We start from the raw sequence: 10010 nt of genomic DNA on the forward strand, positions 1-10010 counted from the left end.
CACGTGGATAACACTTGTATAAATATACATGGCAAGCACGTGATGGGCTTTGGGCTTTAAAAATTCTTGTTGGCTTAGGAGTTAAAAAGGGCAGCTAGCATTATTCATATAAAAAGGCCATCAATTGAAGAATTAGAGGGCAGCGGCACTAATTGACATAAGAAGCCGAGAGAATTAGATAATTAAAAAAAAAAAAAAAAAAAGAAGCTGCTGCCACAAACAGGAGGAGCAGCAATTTGGAGAAGTCATTTGCAAAGACTGGAAAGGCAAAATTTCATGAGTTTAATCTTTCTCTTTCTTTTTTTTTATTGTCTTGCTTGAATGTTTTTAATTAAATTTATAAATTCTCTTTATATTTTCATGAATTAATTTATTTTGTTACAGCTATAATGTAGCCCAATTATAAAGATTTAATTCAATAAATCTATATTATTTTTAATTTATTTATTCCATAATTGAGTGTTTATTATTGCACTTAATGCTTTTAAATATTTGGTCAATATTTGAATGATGTGAGGATACATAATGAGATTAAGAGGAGATTTATGTGTTTTTACTCTGTGTAGTGGATGTCATGAACTGAACGAAAGACAGAGCTGGACCAACATAATTCATGCAGTTTATCTAAGAATTTTCATAGAACTTAATGGATTTTTGCATATTTAAATTCACATAGATCTAGATATAGCGGGCTAGTATGAGAGTATATTATTAATATTTCTCGAGAGAGGATATTGAATAGATTATGAAAATTCACTGTCAACATGGAAAATAATCTTTAATAGCATAAACAGAGGATTAAATTGGATTAGTTATGGTAAAGTCGGATGTCCTAGTGTCTTAATCTCTTGATGATTTTTATTACTGCTTGCATCTTTATTTAATTTTTAGGTATTTTATTTATTTATAATCTAAATTCACTTATTCGATTGTTTAAATAAATTAGGATTAGAATAATTTCGGTAACTAATAGGAAATACAATCTCTGTGACACGATACCCTACTCTACATTACGTTACTTGTGCCGACTACGATACCCTACTCTACATTACATTACTTGTGCCGACTAATACACTTGCTGATTTACGCAACACTAACAAAAAAAAAAATTGTGCTTCTTTGTGGAAATCCAAAATATCTCACAGGTAGTTGTCCTAACAAAAGAAATGACCATTTTAAAGAATGTGTCAATCTTCATAATTTAGAAGGTGCAAGTAAAAATAGTGATGATTGTGAAGAGTATAATTAATGAATATGAAATTCTAAAATTAGAAGATTTGAGTTTAGAATCTGACTCTAAAGAATCCACCGATTCTGATGATGAAGAATACATTTTTATGAATATAGAATTAGAAGGACTAGACCTTGAACAATTAGATGAAAAAATAGAATGCCAACATAAGTTCATACATAGACAAGGATTTAGTAATAATATCATATGTAACATATGTAAACTTTTTCTTAGTATAGAATTTAGATATAAGTGTAGGAATTGTAAGGTAGAAATTTGTACATTTTGTTCAATCAAAACTTATGAAAAGCAACTGATAGAAATACAAGGTCTAAGCAAAACTAGAAGCCCAAAATTTGAAAAAGATTAAACTTAGAAACAGAAAGATTAAAATTTCAATTAGAAAAATAAGGATTTGAATTTACATAGATAATAGACACAAAATAGGCAAAAGGATAAACAAATTATTGAGGCAAATAATGCATATCTAGATGAGTGTCTAGATCAACACTCTAAGACATTGGATGATAAATCAAAACATCCTTTTGCTCAATCCTCACCTTTTATACCTCAGACAACCTTACTTAGTATTATTAGTAATATTAAATTTAAAAAATTGTAATACCGTAGAATTATTAGCCATGATCGATACAGAGATTAGCAGGTCTCATATAGACATTAGTTTAGTCCCAATAGATTGTTTGCAAATATTGTCACAACCAATATTCACTGAACAAATGGATGAAACTAAATTAAGGTATGATAAATGTACTAGAGATACACAAATAAAGTTTCTACACAATAAAAAATGAATTTGATGAATATTATCCCTTACAACAAGTATGAGTTAGTCCAATAAATCAAAAATTTATACAAAGTAGTAAGGTAGTAAGTTACTCAATGGTAACTATATCATATTCTTTAAAAGAACAGTTGTCACCAAATTGACTTTTGTCTTTCTCGAAATCTACAACGTTAACATGTTTAACTAGAGTTGCATGCAGAGCGTGGTGGAACTAGTAGTAGTTTTTATTTTTTTATTTTGCGCATAATCTAGAAACATAAACTAGTAGTAGCAGTGGCAGATTCACTATAGGACAAGTGGGGGCTCAAGCCCCCATTGGAAAAAGAAAATACCTCTATTTGATAAAGAAAAATTAACATATTTTTAAATAACCCCTGTCAAAATAGCCACATCCTTTAAATTTAAATTATTATTTTATTAATTGCAAAAGTTATACTTTGACTTAAAATCAAAGCCCACATCCCAAAATATTTATAATTCATAACTAGAGATTGCGTTGAACCAAAAATGTTTCAAGTTTATATATTTAAGTTTTGAGTTTTTATATCTTGTTGTTATTTAATTTAACCCCGATAAATTATTTTTCGAGATCCGCCACTCAGTAGTAGTTATTTCAATTTTCTGCATGATCCAAAAATCGAAAATCCAATTAATGAAGAAAATATAGATAGCTTTTTAGAAGATTTAGGAAGACCATACATCAATAAAGAAATAGACTTTTGTGATTTAGGTTTAGAAGATTTTTGTAATGTTAATTTTATATTAAAAAATATAGATATATAGACCAAAAAACCTAGATTTTAAAAATCTAAAAACAAGATTTATAAGAAATAATTAAATTAGCATAAACTAAACAAGTCTTAGGAGAAGACCCAATCAAATATTAGGATAGAAACCAAGTTGAAGGCCATTTAGACATAAAAAAACACAAATTTTACTATTAAAATGCCTAAAAGAAACTATAATCCACAAGATATGGAAGAATTTAACATTCAAATAGCAAAATTATTAAAGTCAAGAGTAATTAGGCATAGTAACAGTAGACATTAAAGTACTGCATTTATGGTAAGAAATCATGCAGAAATTAAAAGAAGAAAAGCACAAATAGTCATAAACTATAAACGTTTGAATGATAATACATATGAAGAATAGTATAAAATTCTTGAAAAAGATTAGTTATTTAATTGCAACCAAAATGCAAATATATCTAGTAAGTTTGATCATAAATCAGGATTTTAGCAAGCTAAGATGGATGATGATTCCATTCCATGGATTGCCTTTAGCTACCTACACGACATTTCGAATGGATAATTATACCATTTAACTGAAAAATACGCTTTCTATCTTTCAACGTAAGATGGATTTAATATTTAAAAAATATAGTAAATTGGTTTTACTATATATAGATGACATATTAGTTTTTAGTTAAAATTTAGAAGATCATTATAATCATCTACTTATAGTTTTTAATGAACTCGTCAATAATAGACTGATAATTAGTAAGAAGAAAAAAGAACTTTGTAAAGAGTACATAGAATTTTTAGGAATGAAAGTAAGAAAAGGAAAGATAAAATTATAGGAACATATAGTAAAAAAGATATTAAATTTTCCAAATAAAGTAGAAGATACTAAAAATATATAGCCTTTTTAGGAATATTGAATTATGCTAGAATATATATATTTAATAAGATAGTAGAGCTAAACCAGGAGGTCAAAATTGTTGGAGAAAAATCAGTTTTTTAAATTAAAAAAAACTTTTTAGGGTCGATCTCATACAATATATAAGAATTCGTAATCTAGAAATTGTACCTTGAAAATCTGAGAAGATGAACAATCTTTACTTTTTCCGCTGAAGTGAAACTAGGCTCCCAGATCATGATCCGTCACCATCATGCCTGTTAGATCACGATCTGTCACCACCATGCTTGTTAGATCACAATCTGTCACCACCACGCTTATTAGATCACGAATTGTCACCAATGATCTTCTAGGTTATGACTCAGGTTTAATTTGTACTTGACATGCGGGTGTTGATAACTCTATGAAATGAGAGTTATTACATCAATTCTAGACTTAAATTAAGATCACTTAAAGAACAAATAAGGTGTTTTTATTACATTTTGGTTATATGTTGCATAAACATTCATTTTAGTTGAGTCTTAATAAGTTTTGCTTGAATTAAAGTAATTTGTGCTCAAAACAGGTGCATAATTATAGGTTTTCAGAAAGTCTTAATTCATGAAGGGATGCTGAGACATTAGATTAGCAAGAGGAGGAAAGAAGATGGCCGCAAAAGAAGTAAAGCACAATCGGGAACAGTGTAGTGTTGTAGCTGTTGTTAGAGCAACCAGTGCTGTAACAATCTAGGAGCAATGAGGGAGAAAACTTAGGTGCGGGCCAGCTGCAAAATCGCGATCTGCATGTTTCCTAATTTAACTCATGCACGCCCATATACTTTTGTTTACCCTAGTTTACAGTATAAAAAGGGGGCGTGCACCACATAGAAAGGCGACAAGGGAATTATCATTAAAATCATTAGAGAGGAAAGGAGAAGAAAATCATAATTAAAGAGTGCGGTTTCAGCAGCATTGAGGAATCTTGTAGAATTATTTGGATTTGTCTTTTACCGTTCTCAACTTATACCTCTCTTCTTTCTTTGATTGTTCTGATGTATCCCGTGAACAATATATTTATGTTTGATTTTTTCATTTAGAATATGAACTAGATTTGTTTGTAGTTGAGTGACAAATAATCTAATGGGTTCTTGACTGTTCTTATGTGTTGTTATGTCATTGTTTTAACATTTTACTCTAGTAGTTATTATTAATATAACTGTTATTTCGGTTGACCACCCATTTAATAGTTCAAGTTAAGATAGAGCCGCAAAAGGGCATGTCTTAGCGGATATTATTATAGTATTACTTGATCTTAATTTAAGTTTCCTCGATTAAGTTATCTTGAGTCTCATAAGGGTTATACTTAAAGTTAAGATTTGTGACACACTAGACATAGGTGCTCACCTTGTTGGGTGGAGAGACTAAAGGGTCATAATGCCATATCATAAGTAGATTAGCAACTGGTCATTGTTAATAGATTTAAGGGTATGAGAGTTCCAATATGCGATAGCTGAGGATGCAGATTAATTCTGTCCAGTGCTGCAGCACTTGCCGTAACAACTGGTGTTAACTTGATGAAAAGCAGTCAGCCCATAAGGAGAGTTTGATCATTCAACTACCATAGTCTCAATTGAATCTTAGACACATTTAATTTAGTTTAATTCATTATGGTATTGTTTTACACTATTCTCTCACAATCATCAATTGCGATAGAACCCACTTTACATTTGTTAACTTCGGACTTAAGTTAATTTGTACTATTGTGATTGTTATAGCATTTCAAGTGACATCAATCCCTGTGGAGACGATCTTGAATATTCATCACTTTATTACTTGTTGTGTATACTTGCACATTGACATTAGTAGCATTTGATTATAAAATTAACCAACAAGTTTTTGGCGCCGTTGCCGGGGATTGATTGTTTATTTTTGAAGTGTGAAGTAACTCTTGATAGCGCCAACTTGATTTGATTCATTTTATTTATTGGCAGATTAGTACGTGCATGCGCAAAGACGGATTTGTGGTATTCCAATTCGATCCTGAGATTGAAAGGACTTTCAGGAGACTGTGAAGAGAACAAAGGAATTCAAAAATTGTTTTTGGCATGAATAATTTGCGGGATGTGGGAAATTTGGACCCTCACGGGCCTTTACAACCAGTCAACATTCAAGAAGAACAGAATGAACATGCTAACGAGAGACAGCCAGGCAATAACAATATTATTTACATGACTGATGACAGAGACAGAGCTATTAGAGATTATGTTGTGTTAACTCTTCAAGTTGTACAACCTGGGATAGTCAGATTTGAAGTAGAAGCTGCAAACTTTGAGTTGAAGCCAGTGATGTTTCAAATGTTGCAAACAGTTGGGCAATTCAATGGGTTGCCAAATGAAGATCCTCATTTCCATCTTAAGTTGTTCTTGGAAGTGAGTGATGCTTTCAAGATTGTTGGAGCAACACAAGATGCTTTAAGACTGAGACTTTTTCCTTATTCCTTAAGAGATCGAGCAAGAGCATGGTTAAATTCGTTACCATCTGATTCCATCACTACATGGAATGAGTTGGCTGATAAATTCTTAATAAAATATTTCCCACTGACAAAAAATGCAAAATTGCGGAATGAGATTACTTATTTCCATCAACTTGAAGATGAGAGTTTGTATGAGGCTTGGGAAAGATTCAAAGAATTGCTCAGAAGGTGTCCTCATCATGGCATTCCTTGTTGCATTCAATTGGAAACTTTCTACAATGAGTTGAATCCAAGTACTAGATTACTGGTGGATACTTCAGCAAATGGAGCCCTATTATCTAAATCTTACACTGAAGCTTATGAAATTCTGGAGAGAATTGCCAATAATAATTATCAGTGGCCATCAACTAGGCAACCAGTAGCAAGAGGAACAACAGGGGTACATAACATAGATGCAATTACAGCCTTATCAGCACAAGTAACCTCATTGACTAACATGGTAAAAACCATGACATCTGCTCCAGCAGTAGTAAAGCAAGTTGCTGAACTTTCTTGTGTATATTGTTGAGTGTTAGAAAATGTATATTTATAAAGGAGAAAATCGTCATTTTACATTTCAAATCTTACTAACACCCTTACTTTTATGTATTTAAGCTTCTTGTGATTTAATTACATGTGTTTTATTTTAATTAAGTATTTTAAGGGCATCATGGTCATTTCACAATGAACGAGAAATTAAACAGCAAAACAGACATCACTTTTGAACTCAGGACAGTCGAAAACCTTAGGAGGAGCATAAAAGAAAAAATGTCATTGTTCACATGTACGGTACTATTCACATGTATAGTATTATCTACGTTACTGTTCACGACACTGTTCACATAGACGGATCGATGATGTGGCATTGACCGATGATGTGGAATTGACTGATGAGGTGTCACGATTCCATTGAAGAAAATTCTTATGTACTGTTGATCGGTGACGTGGCAGCATGTTAGTGGACCAAAAATTGCGCGTACGGTACATGCATATACACAGGATTATTTTCAACCAAACCGCCTCACTGTTTAAACCGTGTCACTATTCAAACACGTGGTCAAACTGTGTTACTGTTCAAACCGCGTACTGTTGACTGATGACGTGGCACAATCCTGAGCGTCCAAACTGTTTTTAATCCGATGGCTATGATTTACTCAATGTATCTATAAAAAGGGAGCCTCCCCCTTTAATTCGGCATCTTTGAATCCATTTTGAGACTCCATTTCTTGTAATTCCTTCTCCATCTTGTATTTTCTACATATTTTAATAAATTTCTATTTTACCCCTAATTCAATTATGAGTAGCCAGTTTTCTTTCAAACTTGGGTTGAAGGTGAAGTCTCAACATGTGCCATGAGCTTTATTTAGTAAATTTATTTTCTCTTCCCCTCTAGTTTTTGTGGATGTTTTGACTTCTCGTCGACAAATAATAATAATCTTGTATAGATACTGCCCTGGTTTCACCGGCTCCCTAGTACAAGGTTATTATTATTTGACATGATAAGCCCTTAGTACCATATTGATTAGAGTGTGGTTCATGAGGTGTGGATTCCTCTCTCATGATTTAATTGGCATTAATAAGAAATATTTAGCCCATTGTGCATTTGATGCGGATCCAGATACCCAAGTACGTCAATTTAATAGATTTTCACTTCAATTTATTCTTGCTATTTTAATTTGAATTTTATGATAATCCAAATCATTTTCACCACAAATCCAACCACCCATTTAGAAAATTAATTCTACACACAATTAAAATCCACCTTCTCGTGGGATTGACACTCGTCACCATTGATATATACTACAATAGATTTGTGCACTTGCGAGTTCAATAAAATTTGCACAACATATACTGTGGTGAAGAACATGACTTTGATAATTGTCTTGGAAATCCAGTTTCAGTAAACTATGTGGGTAATTTCAATTAACAGCTTCAGAACAACCCATATTCAAATACTTACAACCCTGGCTGGAAATAACATCCAAATTTTTCATGGAGCAGTCAGAATCGAAATGCTCCAGCATTAAATGGACAAAATAGGAACACTCAACCACCTGGTTTTCATCAGCAGAGTCAAGGGCAAAAACATATCAATCAGGATCCAATCACTTTACTGGAAGCACTGATTAAGGAATACATTGCAAAGAATGAAGCAATTGTGCAAAGTCAAGCTGTATCCTTGAGGAACCTGGAAAACCAAATGGGATAACTTGCCACAACAATGAGTAGCAGGACTCAATGAAGCTTACCTAGCAACATAAAAGACCCTAGGAGAGAGGGCAAAGAACACTGCAAAGTAATTAATTTGATATCTGGAAAGAATGTTGATGTCCCAGTAGATGTGACTAAAAAGGGGATGGAATTTAATTCCTCACAAAAACTACTTCAAGTTGGAAGCATGTTACAACAACCCAACCATCAAGACACTGGTTACAGGGGGCCAAGCTACAACAACTTCAGAGGGAACTCAACCAGAACATGCTGAAAAAGAAGCTGCAACACTAGTAGCCACGACCTACACCAAACCAACCAAGCAGAGTTTGGTACCTCCTAAAGCTACCCAGCAATTTAGACATCCACCACCTTTCCCATAGAGATTCTAGAAGCAAAATCAAGACAAGCAGTTCAGCAAATTCCTGAAAGTGCTGAAGCAATTACACATCAATATACCCTTTGTGGAAGCTTTGGAGCAAATGCCTAACTATGTGAAATTTCTAAAAGATATTTTGGCACGAAAGATAAGGCTGCAAGAATTTGAAACTGTTGCTTTAACACAAGAGAGCAGTCATATGCTCCAAAGTAAGATTCCTACAAAAGTGAAGGATCTAGGAAGTTTTACAATACCCTGCTCTATAAGAACTAGGTACACTGACAGAGCACTTTGTGACTTGGGGAGCTAGTATTAATTTGATGCCATTGTCTGTATTTAAGCAGCTGGGAGTAGGGGAATGCAGACCAACAGTAGTCATTCTGTAATTAGCTAACAGATCTCATGTATATCCTAAAGGAAAATTTGAGGATGTATTAGTGAAGGTGGACAAATTCATCTTTCCAGTAGACTTCATTGTATTAGGCTTTGAAGCTGATAAAAAGGTACCTATTATGCTTGGAAGACCTTTCCTAGCAACTGGAAAGACTCTGATAGATGTGCAGAAAAGAGAGCTCACCATGGGAATGAATGATCAGCAAGTCACATTTAATGTACTAGAGGTTATGAAGAACCCTGATGAAGTAGAAGATTGCAATTTCCTAAGTGTCGTGGATTTTATTGTAGCAGATAGGATGGACAGATGCTGCAGTAATAAAATCAACAAAGTCACCACCTTTGAAGATTTAGAAGAGGAAGATGTTGCAGTAAACCAGATAAATTAGATGGAAGAAAAGCAATCTGATAGGCACAACAGGTTTATTGAGCATCTGAATTTTTCAGACAGGGAAGTAAAAACAACTTTACCATCTATTAAATCACCTCATAGTCTTGAATTAAAATTGTTACATTCACATTTGAAATATGTTTATCTTGGTCAGAACAACACACTCATTGTAATCATTTCCTCTACCTTGAATGCAGGTCAAGAACAGAGTCTAGTAGATTTGCTTGAAAGATACAGAAGAGCAATTGGATGGACCATGGCAGACATCAAGGGGATAAGCCCATCAATATGCATGCATAAAATCCTGTTAGAAGATTGCTACAGCAATTCGGTGGAGCACCAGAGAAGGTTGAACCCTATTATGAAAGAAGTGGTGAAGAAGGAAATCATCAAATGGTTGGATGTTGGAATCATATACCCAATATCAGACAGTTCGTGGGTAAGCCCAGTTCAATGTGTTCCAAAGAAGGAA

General features: G+C 33.2%; 1 non-coding gene across 1 annotated transcript; it reads right to left on the minus strand.

Moving 5' to 3' along the window:
• Positions 1-6264: 6264 nt before the first annotated feature.
• On the minus strand, positions 6265-6371 carry LOC112496490 (small nucleolar RNA R71). The gene has a single exon (XR_003063051.1). It is a non-coding gene; the product is annotated as a small nucleolar RNA R71 (small nucleolar RNA).
• Positions 6372-10010: the final 3639 nt, after the last annotated feature.

The sequence above is a fragment of the Citrus sinensis genome, chromosome 7 (assembly GCF_022201045.2).
Source record: "Citrus sinensis cultivar Valencia sweet orange chromosome 7, DVS_A1.0, whole genome shotgun sequence".
Taxonomy (NCBI): Eukaryota; Viridiplantae; Streptophyta; class Magnoliopsida; order Sapindales; family Rutaceae; genus Citrus; species Citrus sinensis.